Genomic DNA, 14,127 nt, shown 5'->3' on the forward strand with positions numbered 1-14,127 from the left:
ACCTTCTGGTTAGCAGCCAAATGCCTTATCCACTACACAACCAGAACTTCTTACAAAGATATTAGATGTTATGAACTGAATTATGTCCCCCAAATACAAGGATTGAAATCCTAACCTATATGCCAGTGGTTATAATCCCATTTGGGAATACAGTGTATCTTGAATCAATTTCTTTCGAGATAAAAAAGAGATGAAATGAGTGAGCAGAGTAGAGATGGGGTCAGATAGGTGCCAAGAACACATGGAGCCTCCAAGGAACCGGAAGCAGAAACTGAAGAGGCAAGGTGCCACCTTCGAGCCGACACACAGAGAAAAGTGCTCTGAGAACCAGTGCTCTGAATTTGGATTTCTAGCTTCCTAAACTAGAAAATAAATTTCCCTTTGTTAAAGCCACAAATCTACGGTATTTCTCTCATAGTTGCACTAGATAACTAAGACATTAGGCAAGACAGTTTTAAATCATCTCCCACTTTTCATCTTGACTTAAGAAATAGGTGACTATATTTAACTGATCTTAGACACAAATATCCCTGGAGACTTATGCTACTAATGTTCTCTGTTAGGATGCACAGTAAATAGTCTGGCTACTGTTTTATCTATTTTGATGCTTTCTAAAGGGAGAGGCTGGCATATTTTTTAAGATAGGGTACTTTTCTACCTTATATTGAGGTTAAAAAGATCACTAGACTGAGAATCAGAATGGGCCTCTGCTCCTGTTGTATTGTCCGTTGGCTAGTGACTACAGAAATGACTGAACTGTGAGTCATGTGTCACCTTAGACAGGGATTGGCCAGTTCATGATGAGCAGAACACTGAAGGAACACTGTAGCAGCAATAAAGCTGATAGATGAGAGAACGATACCTGACCACTCATGGGCTCTTCAGCCAACAAGTATTAATTTTTGTTGTTGTCATCAGTTCTACGTGATATCTGTTCTCACAATATAGAATCTCTGGTTGACGCAGAAAATTAGCACTCTACTACTAACCGAAATCACCATTCATCTGGCAGCTTGTCATACTGTGGTGTTTTGCATATAGCTATAATGCTGGGAGCTATGTTACCAGTATTTCAAAAAACCAGCAGGTTCACCCATGGTGGACAGGTTTCAGCAGAGCTGGTAGACTAAGACAGACTAGGCAGAAGGATGTGGCTGTGAACATCTGAAACAACTGGTCCCTGAAAACCTTATAAATAGCAGTGGAACATTGTCTGATTACTGCCAGAAGATGAGCCCTTCAAATAGGAAGGCATTCAAAACCCAACTCCTCAAAGTAGCATCAACCTTAATGACATGGGTGGAGCAAAGCTTTCAAGACCTTCCTTTGCTGATGTGGCTCAACTCAAAATCAGAAGAAACAGCTGCAAACACCCATTAGTAATCAGAATGTGGGATATGCAAAGTATGAATCTAGGAAAATTGGAAGTTGTCAAAAATCAAACGGAATACATAAAGATAGATATTGTAGGCATTAGTGAGCTGAAATGAATACCATTGGCCATTTTGAATTGGGTGAATATATCATATGGTCTCCTATGCTGGGAATGACAAATTGAAAAGGAAGGATGTCACATTCATCATCCACAACATTTCAAGATCTATCCTGAAGTGCAACACTGTTAATGATAGGATAATATTCACACACCTTCAAGGAAGACAAGATAGATAATACAACTATTATTCAAAATTACATACTGACCTCTAATGACAACCAAACCAAAAAACAAACCCACTGCCATAGAGTTGTATCTGACTCATAGCGACCCCTCCTTGGGTTTCTGAGGCAGTATCGCTACAGAAGTAGATTGCCCAACCTTCCGAGAAGTGGCTGGTGGGTTTGGACTACCAGAGCTTCTCTACTAATGCCGAAGATGAAGAAATAGAAGATATTTACCAACTTCTACAGTCTGAAATGGATCAACATGCAATCAAGATGAATTGATAATCACTGGTGATTGGATTGTGACAGTTGGAAACAAAGAAGAATCAGTAGTCAGAAAATATGACCTTGGTGATAGAAACTATTTTGGAAATCACAGGAGAGAATTGTGCAAGATCAACAGCTTGTTCATTGCAACTACTTTTTTCAACATCATAAATGTCTGCTTTGCACATAGACCTCACCAAATGGAATACATGGGACTCAAATAGACTACATCTACGGAAAGAGAGGATGAAGAAGCTCAAAGTTATGGGTCAGAACAAGATCAGGGGTCAATTGCAGAACAGACCATTCATTACTCGTACGCAAGTCCAAGTTAAAACTAAAACAAGTCCAGGAGAGCCAAAGACCAAGTGAAAACTAAAACAAGTCCAGGAGAGCCAAAGACCTTGAGTATACAAAAAAAAAAAAAAAAGTCACTGCCATCGAGTTGATCCCAGCTAGGCATACAGAACTAGTGACCCCTTCTTGGTTTTCCAAGGCAGTATCTCTACGGAAGTTGATTGCCCAATCTTCCTTCCACAGAGTGGCTGGTGGGTTTGAACTGCCAGCAGTCAAATGCTTTAGGCACTACACCACCAGAGCTCCCGACCTTGAGTATATTACACATAAATATAAAGACTGTCTGCAGAATACATTTGATACATTGAGTACTAATACTCAAAGACCAGATGAGTTGTAGGGTGACATCAAGGACATCATACGTGAAGAAATTATCATTAAAAAGATAGGAAGAAAGAAAAGACCAAAATGGATGTAAAAAGAAACTCTGAAACTTGCTCTTGAACATAGAATACCTAAAGTAAAGGAAGAAGTGATGAAATAAAAGAGCTGAACCAAGGTTTCAAAGGGCAGCTCGAGAAGAAATAGTATTATAATATAATACTATTATAATAGTTGTTGTTGTTGTTGTTATGTGCCATCGAGTCGGCCCCGACTCATAGCGACCCCTCCTTGGGTTTCCGAGGCAGTATCACTACGAAAGTAGGATTGCCCAACCTTCCTTCCGAGGAGTGGCTGGTGGGTTTGAACCACCAGCCATCTGGTTAGCAGGCAAGTGTCTTAGCCACTATGCTACCAGAGCACCCATTATAATAGTATCATAATATAATAGTAAATGTGCAAAGACCTGGATTTAGAAAACCAGGGAAGAACACACTCAGTATTTCTCAAGCTAAAAGAACTGAAGAAAAACTTAAGCCTTGAGTTGCAGTATTGCAGGATTCTATGGCCAAAATATTGAACAATGCAAGAAGCATCAAACAAAGATGGAAGGAATGCACAGAGTCACTGTACCAAGAAGAATTAGTCAATGTTCAACCATTTCAGGAGGTTGCATATGATCAAAAACCAGTGGTGTTATAAGAGGTCCAAGTTGCACTGGAGGCATTGGCAGAGAGCATGTCTCCAGAAATTGACAGAATACCAATTGAAATCTTTCAACAAACAGATGCTAGACTCATTCATCTATAACAAGAAATTTGGAAGACCACTATCTGGCAAACCACCTGGAAGAGATCCATATTTGTGCCCATTCCAAAGAAAGGTGATCCAAAAGAATATGGAAATTAATATCATATGCAAGTAAAATTTTGCTGAAGATACAATTCAAAAACAGTTGCAACAGTATATTGACAGGGAACTTCCAGAAATGCAAGCTGGATCCAAAAGAGGGCATGGAACAAGGGATGTCTTTGCTGATGTCAGATGGATCTTGATGGAAAGCAGAGACTACCAGAAAGGTGTTTACCTGTGTATAATTGACTTTGCAAAGGCATTTGACTGACTGTGTGGCTCTTAATAAATAATGGATAACATTACAAAGAATGGGAATTCCAGAACACTTAATAGTGCTCATGCATAACCTGTACCTAGATCAAGAGGCAGTCATTCAAACAGAATAAGGGAATACTGTGTGGCTTAAAATCAGGAAACGTGTGTGTCACTGTTGTATCCTTGCACCATACATGTTCAATCTGTATGCTGAGCAAATAATCTGAGAAACTGGACTACTGAAGAAGAATGTGGCATTAGGATTGGAGGAAGACTCACTAACAACCTGTGATATGCAGATGACACAACCTTGCTTGCTGAAAATGAAGAAGACTTGAAGCACTTACTGATGAAGATAAAATATTACAGGCTTCAGTATGGATTACACCTCAACATCAAGAAAAAAAAAAATCCTCACAACTACACCAATAAGCAACCTCATGATAAATGGAGAAAAGATTGAAGTTGTCAAGGAGTTCATTTTACTTGGGTCCATAATCCACATCCACGGAAGCAGCAGTCAAGAAATCAAACAGGATATTGCATTGGGCAAGATCTCTTTAAAGTGTTCCAAAGTAAAGATGTCACTTGGAGGTCTAAGGTCTGCCTGACCCAAGGCATGTATTTTCAATTGCCTCATATGCATGTGAAAGCTGAACAATGACTAAGGAAGACTGAAGAAGAATTGGTGCCTTTGAATTAAGGTGCTTGCAAAGAATATTAAATATACCATGAGCTACCAGAAAAATGAACAACTCTGTCATTGTAGGATTACAGCCAGAATACTCCTTAGAAGTGAGGATGATGAGACTTCGTCCCAGGTACTTTGGGCATGTTATCAGGAGGGAACAAGCCCTAGAGAAGGACATCATGCTTGGTAAAGTAGAAGGTCATTGAAAAAGAGGAAGACCCTCAACAAGATGGATTGACACAGTGTTTACTACAGTAGGCTAAAACTAAAAACCAAACCCACTGCTGTGCAGTCAGATTCGACTCACAGCGACCTCTCCTTGGGTTTCCGAGGCAGTATCACCACAGAAGTAGATTGCCCAACCTTCCTTTCGAGGAGTGGCTGGTGGGTTTGAACCTCCAGCTTTCTGGTTAGCAGTAAAATGCCTTAGGCACTACACCACCAGAGCTCCCACAGTAGGCTAAAGCATGGCAATGATTGTGAAAATGGTACAGGACTGGGCAGTGTTTTGTTGTACACATAAGGTTGCTATGAGTCAGAACAGAATTAATGGCACCTAAAGGAGCTCTGGAGTTGCTCTGGTAGCGTAGTGCCTAAAGCACTTGACTGCTAACCAGAAGGCTGGCAGTTCAAATCCACCAGCCACTCCTCAGAAGGAAGATGAGGCAATCTACTTCCATAGTGATACTGCCTCAGAAACCCAAGGAGGTGTCACTATGAGTCTGGTCCGACTCAACGGCACACAACAACAACAACAAAGGAGCTCTGTTGGTACAGTGCCTAAGGCTTTTGACTGCTAACTAGAAGGTTAGTGGTTCAAACCCACCAGCCACTCTGCAGAAGGATGATGGGTCAATCTACTTCCATAAAGATTTGGAAAACCAATGGGAGTTGTGGTGAGTCAGATTCAACTCGATGGCTGTGGTTTAACAATAACACAACAACAATATCTAACTTAATATTTGGCAGTTTGAACCCACCTAGTGGTGTCACACAAAAAAGACTTGGCAAACTGCTTCTGTAAGGGTTATAGCCAAGAAGACTCTTTGGAGCAGTTCTACTCTGTAACACATGGGTCACCACAAGTTAGCAAATTGACTTCATGGCATTTTTTTTTTTCTTGTATGGTTCATTTGTTGTTGTTGTTGTTGTTGTTGTTCTCACAATGATTTTTTTGTTTGCCAATATTAAAAAATCAGGATTTTATGTCAAAATTAGTGTATAAGCAAGCATATCTGATGGACTGTAAGAATTCCTAGGTGTATAGTAGAGCTGACAAGGGACAAGGTTGTGGTGACTTCTTGGCCACAGCCAGCTACCCAGAGGAAGTGAGTAGTTGGACCTGTGAGCTTGGGACCATGGTCACGGGACATAAAGCCCATTGGCATAACATACTACACAAAAACATTGTTCCAGATCCCACTTTGACAAGTAGCAAATGGGATCTTAAAAGCTTGCAAGCAACCATCTAGATGCAATGATGAGTCTTTCCTCATCTGGAGCAAAGAAGAATGAAGAAAACCAAAGACACATGGAAACATTTAGTCTAAGGGACTGCTAGACCATGCAATCCTCAGCCTATATGACCATGAGACCAGAAGAACTAGATGGTGCCCAGCTACCTCTGTTAACCACTCAGAGGAGGATCTGTGTAGGAGATCCTGGGTAGAGTGAGAGAACAATATGGAACAAAACTCAAAATCATAAAAATAAATAAATAAATAGCAGGTTTGCTGGTCTGATAGAGCTTGGTTAAACTCTTGAGACTTCCCTAGCTGCCCTTCAGTTCTGGAATTGAATTCACTCCTGTGGCTTTCAGCCAAATAAAAGACTAGCACATGGACTGAACATTTATATCAGGTAGGTACACTCCTTGAAGGGCTCAATCATGGGAGAACAGAAGGACAGTGTATGCACAGGGAGACAGTTCATGGGGCAGGAATACATGGGAGGGAAGGACATAGGGAAGAGGTACCTATGGGGAGGTAGTGGGAAGAGAGCTGTTACACTTTGGGAAATTGCAGTCAATGTCATGAGACAAAATGTGTATGAACTGCTGTATGGAAAATGCATTTGCTCTGTAAACTTTCATCCGAATCAATAAAATTTTTTTTAAAAATTGATGTATAAGGATATAGGCAACACTAAGGTGGGAGAAGCCATTTTGTTGGTTAAGTTTCCTCTAAAGAATTTGGATAAAATTAAAAGTCTCAGTGAAGAGAAATTTATATAATTCCAATCTTCAGCACAAAAGCACAAAAACCTCAAGATGGACTGAAATGTTCACCATTTTCTAAAAATCCAGCAGCATGTCACAAAACATTTATCCCAACAACTGATAGTGTCTAACAGCAGTAGAAGAGTTTACAGCAATCAACAGACAATCATATAACATTTCAAACTTCTGTGTAATAAAACAACCATAAACATAATAGAAAAACTAATAATGGAGGAAAAGGGTTCATAGCTTTTTCTATCAAAATCTTTACACTTTCTAAATGCACAGTTGGGAAAAAGATGTAAATATATGATTCACACCAAGGAGACAGGAAAAGTCAACATGGAAAAACCTTGAGCCTCACTAACTTAATAAATATGAATCAGAATATTTAAGCAGGAGAAAAGGATGAATTATAAAGCCAAGCAATAGTAGGGATGTGGGTCTCCTGTGCATCGGGCACCCAGGTGGCACTGGCAATGGTTTCAGTTCTTCTTGAGGGCCATTCACATATCAGAGTCATGACACCATTTGTGTGCTGTGACCTGGCAACCTCACCAATGCAATATACATCTCAAAGAAAGAATCCAAAAGGATTTTATAAAAACATTATACACACAAGGTTTTTATTGCAGAAATTATTTATGATATTTATGATAAGTAATAGAAAATTAAAGCTATAACATGACAGTTTGGTAATAGTTAAGTCAATTATGAGAAAACAATAGGTGAGAACATGGAGCCATTAAAATCAATAAATAAATGACTCTAAACTCAGAAATTTTTAGAAAATAATAAAATTCAGAGTTTTTTTTTTTAAAAAAAAAGTATAATGCATAATTGTTATATCAGTGTTTACAACTCTGAAAGATCTACATGCTATGTTATAGTTCAGAAGATAAAATGGAAATAATTGTTTTTATGGTAAAAGGATTATGAATAATCACCCCAATTTTAATCTTTTAAAAATATTTTTCTGACATTTTAAGTTGTCTTGATAATAAAGTAAAATTTTCAAAAGACTCCACAGTGGAGCTAATATAGCAAATTGAGTACCAGTCCCAAGCCTAAAAGATGGTTGCTCAAGACTCGGAGGGGTCGGGGCTCAGTGAGTGCCGGGAACAGAGAGGCAGCCTGGCCTGAGCAATGTGGGCGATGGCCATGTTGATGAAGCACTAGCAGTTTCCACATTGGAGAAGGTCAAGGTGTCCCAGCCCCCGGGACCTGGGAAGTGATGACAAGTTTGAACAGACCCTGATTGTTATCGGTCTGGGTGCTTTCATTCATCCAAATGGGTGAGGACCGTTTCCTTCACCTCCTGCCCTGTCTCCCTGGATTGTGTTAATCACTTCCTCTTTTGTTTCTTCCATTAAATGTGATCTTTAAGGCTGCAGCCCACATCTCGTACAGGTATACATCTTCTACCCCTCCTCACAAATGGGCATATGAATGTATCAACTCTTATCGGCCAAGCTCACCTCTGCTATCACCCCAATGCACACTACTATGACCACAGCCTTGGACTGGGTCCCAATTGTTCTATCCAGTCCCAAGGCAACAAAGACCAAACAATTTTCTGGTCCTCTAGAAGGAGCTCTGGTAGCATAGTGGCTAAAGCACTTGACTGCTAACCAGAAGGCTGGCGGTTCAAACCCACCAGCCACTCCTCGGAAGGAAGGTTGGGCAATCCTACTTCCGTAGTGATACTGCCTTGGAAACCCAAGGAGGGGTCGCTATGAGTCGGGGCCAACTCGACAGCACATAACAACAACAACAACAGAGAGTTGTCTGTGCTCTGCTTCCAAGTTCTCTCCTCCCATTCTCTTCTGGAAGAGCTCTGGTAGCATAGTGCCTAAGGCGCTTGACTGCTAACCAGAAGGCTGGCGTTCAAACCCACCAGCCACTCCTCAGAAGGTTGGGCAATCTATGATACCACCTCGGAAACCCAAGGAAGGGTCGCCATGAGTCGGATCCCATTCCATGGCAGTGAGTTTGTTGTTTTGTTTTGTTTTAATATTCTCTTCTGGACGCACTCCAACCAAGGTTTTGTCACCACCCATTACCAAAACAACTCTTGTTGAAGCCATCAATGACTTCCCCATTGGACACCCCTGATTACTTCACTTTCTTTGATATATTTTCTTCCCTTTCTTGATGGACTGGTTGCTGTGTTTTTGGGAAGTATAGACTGCGGGCAAAGAGTTTTAGTTGCCTAAGTCTTAACCAGTAACAACTAAGACAAATGATGAGTGAAATACATTAGTCAGCTGTCTAGCCGGCTATCTGATGTTTCAACGGTCCATGTCTGAAAAAGATACAAAGCAGGGTTTGGGTGACAACATAATTGGTGGTCTTGGCCTCCATCCGTCGCTGAAAACACTGGTGATCTGGTCTGGCCAAAACCACAGCAGAACGTGTGGAGATACAGACATCTCTTTCTATCTGACAGTAGTCTTTTCCTGGGAATGTGTTGCCTAATGAATTTTCAGATGGTGAGAGCCCTTTCTATTATTTTAAAGGGAAAAAATAATTTAAAATTCCCACCTTATCAAAAATTCCCAACTAGTGTCTTAAGTATTACTAAAACATTCTTAAACACCTATAGCTGCTTACTAGTTAGTATACAGTGTACTGATTTTCATGTGTGGCCTGCCACCAACTGCAGACATAAAGCATTGAAAACACCACGCACGCAGGGTGCAGTATCAAATGCAAACCAAGTTTGCCCTCCACTTAACAGTAAATACATACTATAACATAAATGAACAATAAAATAGGATGTTAAACATAACAAGGTTTCCAACATTTAGCAAACTAAAATAAGCAAGCAAAGCAATGTTTTGAATGGTCACTTAGTGACTAAAGAGCTAAGTGAGTTGGTGGGTTAGAGTGAGCTGGGAAAGGATTAAGTGAAACCATGCATGGCGGAGATTTGCCCCTAGCTAGTCTTGGGGAGCTCGGGTAGCATAGTGCCTAAGGCACTTGACTGCTAACCAGGAGGCTGGCAGTTCAAACCCACCAGCCACTCCTCAGAAGGAAGGTTGGGCTATCCTACTTCTGTAGTGAAAACTGCCTCGGAAACCCAAGGAGGGGTCGCTAGGAGTCACGGCCGACTCGATGGCAAATAACAACAACAAGTCCTGGGGAACGCTGGACAATCTCTTCTCCTCGGCACTTGGGCTTCTGGAAGTGCATGGCTGTGAGCTATCTTCTGTAGCTGCAGATTAAGCAATGGGATGAAAAAACTCAAAACATATGTCTGTTTACCTTCTCTCTGCATTCATTTATACAGCTCTTGACAATGTGAGACTGGGTTTGTAATCACATTTCTGGATGTGATGTTTCTGCTCCTGTCACTTGCAACAACAATTCTCATGTTGTCTGCATGATCTAAATATGTCTCAACAATTTGATATTGAATATTCATTGTTCCTCTTCTTCCTCTTTCTCTGTCCAGTGATGAGTAGTTAGTTGAGCAAGTTTCATTTTATTAGGAAAAAAAAAGTGTTCACATAATAATGTGGGGAAAATGCAAATATCTGATGCCTAACAGGATTAAAAACAACACGCCCCTGTGGGAAGAACAGCTGAGGTACAGCTTATCACCCAGACGCAGACAAGGCTTCAAACTTTTCAGTGGTGCTCACAGTCAAAGCATCGTGGATTTTCAACTCACATGGTGAATTTGGAATTAAAATTTTTGCAAGCTGTTATCATGAATGAGCAGTGAGGGATGTGGGTACCATCAATGGTTTGCTCGAGAAACAGTGCTGGCTTTGGCATCAGGCAGTTCTGGATCCAGATGCTAACTAACTTCCCCACATGTTAGGTTGTATAATCTCAAGCATAGAAATTCATCTCTCTAGAGATGCCATTTCTGCAAATGTGAGATAGAGATGATAATATTTACCTTATAGGGTATATTATAGGATTATCTATGCATGTACATGAGCACATATTGATTGGGTGCCTAATAAAGAATAACTACTTTCATTAGTCTATTAGTGTGTGGATGTAAAAATAAAAACAGAATGTTAAGGGAAGGTGTGTATACTATAAATGGAATACCGCCTATTTGTTATCAAGGGAGTAAGAGGAAAATGAGACTAATCATTGTTTTGACAATAAAACAGGGGAAAGCCATGTGTTTAAAAGGCAAGATGACTTACTGTAAGCCATACTTCTCTTTCTGAGCTTGATAGTGTCTTATAAGAAAGCAATGCCCACCTGCTTACAATTTTGCTGAATGTTTGATAATGTTAAAGTCCAGAATGGATTTCCCTAGTTTGATCTTAATTCACAACAGTCATTGAATTCTTCTACAATAGCTGTATACTACACACATTACAAGGAGGTCTGGTGGTGCAGTGGATAATGTATTCAGCTACTAACCAAAAGGTCAGTGGTTCAAAAGTTCGAACCCAGCAACCACTCCACAGGAGAAAAATGAGGCAGTTTTCTTCCATAAAAACATGTAGCCTTGGAAATGGTGGAGCAGTTCTATTCTGTCCTATAGTGTCGCTATGAGATGGAATCAACTGGATGACAGTGGATGGGTTCTACACATTACAGGTCCAGGCCAAGGCTATTCTCAGACACTTTTGTATGTACTTTCTGGAGCCCAAGGTTTGGTCACCATTTGCACAGGAAGAGTCCTAGTACCTGTTTCATACCTATTTTATCCCTAGGGCCCAAGGCATCTCCCTACCAAAACCACAGCTAGGCCAGCATTCCTTGTGCCCTGGGGTTAGGCCTCTGCCTTCTTCCCCAGGTCCTCTGCCTGGTTTTCCTGCCTGTGGCTCAGTCCCCTGGAGTTGGTGCATGTCCTGAGCCACTGCCTCAGTGTCGTCATGAGGGAAAGCAAATCCATGGCCCAGTCCCACTACAGCCTGACAGCCCCCAGCTCTGCCCCTGAGCCATGGCCCCAGACCGACCTCCCAGGCCCTCCATTGCCTGGGCCGTGCCTGGCTGCCTGTTTCTCCAGGACTGGGATGGGTAGAGGGGGGACAGTTGCCTTCAGAAGACGCCTTAAGGAGGATGGACAGATCATTCATATCAGTCACAGGAAGCAGTTAAGAGTGTGGCCTTTGAAGCCAGGCTGCCTGGGTCTGAATCCCAGTCCTAACTCAGTTCCTAACTAGGCAACCTTGGACAAGTCACTTGACTTCTTTCCTCCTCACTTGCCTCATCTATAAGTCGAAGATAGTAACAGTGCCTATCTCATAGGTCATTCTGAGGATTTAGCAGTATCTTGCTATTCAGTGTCGTAACAGGAATGCAATAAATGGGTGCCTCTGAAGAACAGAAAGGTCCTTTTTCATATTCAGGAAGCTAGCAGTCTGAATTCAGGGCATCGCCTCCAGAGGAAAACTCTCTCTCTGTCAGTTACAGAAGGAACTTTTCCTGGTCTCTTTGGGCTTCCATAGCCCTAGTAGTCCTTGGCTCCTTGGTAATCTTCATGTGACACCTATTCCCACCCCCCACCCTCCACCCCACCCCCATTTCTGCTTGTTCCTGTTTAATCTGTTCTCTTTATAACTCAGAAGGGATTAGGTTTAGGGCACACTCTGCACTGATATGGCTTCATTATAACATAGAAAACCATATTCCCAACCAGGATTACATACACAGGTATAAGGATTAGGCTTCCAATACATATTTTTTGCGGGGTGGGGGGGCAGGATTCAACGCATAACAAGCAAGTTGCTACATCAATAAAGTGCTTAGAACTGTTCCTTACACACCAAAAAAAATAAAAATAAAAAATAAACCACCGCCATTGAGTCGCTTCGGACTCATAGCAACCTCCGCCAGATTTCCAAAGCTGTAAATCTTTACAGAAATAGATTGCCTCATCTTCCTCCCATGGAGCAGCTGGTGGATTTGAACCACTGAACTGGTGAGCAGCCAAGTGCCTTCCCCACTGCACCACCAGAGCTCCTTCTGCCTCACACACATTACGCACTAAATAACTGATGATGATGATGACCAAAAGCCATCATCAAAGGGGTAACAACTGAACTCCTTGGCTTTGACATTCAAGGACGTCCACAGTGTGGCCTTGTTTTCCCGGCCCATACTGGCCTCCTGCCTGCTCCTGAGCCAGTCGATTTCACACCCCCACCACTGTGCAGGAACATCATGTCTTCTCGCCCCTGGTCATGGCGCCCTCCGCCTAGAGTGCTCTCACGCCCACTCCAACCCCCCAGTTCTACTTCTTACTGCAAATCCTACCTCCTGAGCCAGCTTCTTCACAAACTTCAGGAAAGCATGGCTCAGTTACATCCTATGGTTGATATGTTTGCCCCCTCCCTAGACTCAAGCTGCTTGAAGGGCTCATACTCCCCTCCTACCTCCATCAGAAGAGTGTCTGGCACTTATGGGCACTCAGTATATTAAATGTCTTCCTTCCGCAGGATCAATGTCACTGACTGAAAAATACCTATTTCATAGAGCAGATGTGAGGGCTGCTGCTTCTTCTTTTTTTTAATTGTGCACTGGGTGCAAATTTACAAAGCAGATTTTACATTCAGCAGTTGATGCACATCTGATTTCACGGCTGTGCCCGCCCCTGCCTGTGCCCTTCTTATCCACGCATTCCTGTCTGTCCAGCTTTCCCTCTATGTGACTGCTGGCCCTCTGGTGTCTCATGGCTGATTGATCTAAGGGGTGCATCTGCCTAGAGTAAGTGGGTGCATCTCCCTAAGGTAGGTGTTCTGCATGTAGGTCTTTCTAGTGTTGGGCTGAGAACCACTCCATGGAAGTGAGTCCATTTTTAGGCCCGAAGGATAACCTGGGGCCATAGTCTTGGTTTGGAAGTGAGGATTGCCAGACCTTGTCTCACCTACTTCTGTCATGTTGTCAGAAGGGACCACTCTCTGGAGAAGGATGTCATGCTTGGTAGGGTGGAGGGTTGACGAAGTGGAGGGTCAACAAAAGAGGGGAAGGCCCTCAACAAGGTGGATTGACACAGTGGCTGCAGCGATGGGCTCAGGTATAGCAAGGATTGTGAGGCTGGCACAGGACCGGGCAGTGTGTCGTTCTGCTGTGCATAAGGTCACAATAAGTCAGATATGACCTAACGGCACATAACAACAACAACATAGTCTCAAGGCTTCCACCAGTCTCTATCTGACCAGTAATTCTGGTCATTTTTGTGTTTCTGAACTTCGCTCCACATTTTTGTGAGGGATTCTTTAGATGACATATGTAAATCACTTAGCAAAATGCCTGCCACATACAGTTATTGTAACTATTATTATTGCTGTAACTGCTGTTGTTTCATTGTGTAGTGGAAAGAGGCTACGCTTTGGAGCTAAACAGATGCGGGTTTATAGACCAACTTTGTTGTGTGAAAATGGCCAGAACTTCAGTGTGCTCAACTAGAACCAGGAACCAGTTGTCCTTGAGTTGGTCCTGACTCACAGTGACCTCTGTGCCAGAGGAGAACTGTCCTCTGTGGGGTTGGCAAGGACTCGTCAGAAGAAAACTGTGCTCCATG

General features: G+C 42.2%; 1 protein-coding gene across 1 annotated transcript in view; it reads left to right on the top strand.

The window, feature by feature from the left end:
* The window catches only part of GRIN3A (glutamate ionotropic receptor NMDA type subunit 3A), a 250,352-nt gene that overhangs the window by 225,579 nt on the left and 10,646 nt on the right, over positions 1 to 14,127 (top strand). The gene's annotated exons all lie outside the window — the stretch shown is intronic.

Source organism: Orycteropus afer, unplaced genomic scaffold, assembly GCF_000298275.1.
Source record: "Orycteropus afer afer isolate SDZICR_OR568_19922 unplaced genomic scaffold, OryAfe1.0 scaffold00267, whole genome shotgun sequence".
Taxonomy (NCBI): Eukaryota; Metazoa; Chordata; class Mammalia; order Tubulidentata; family Orycteropodidae; genus Orycteropus; species Orycteropus afer.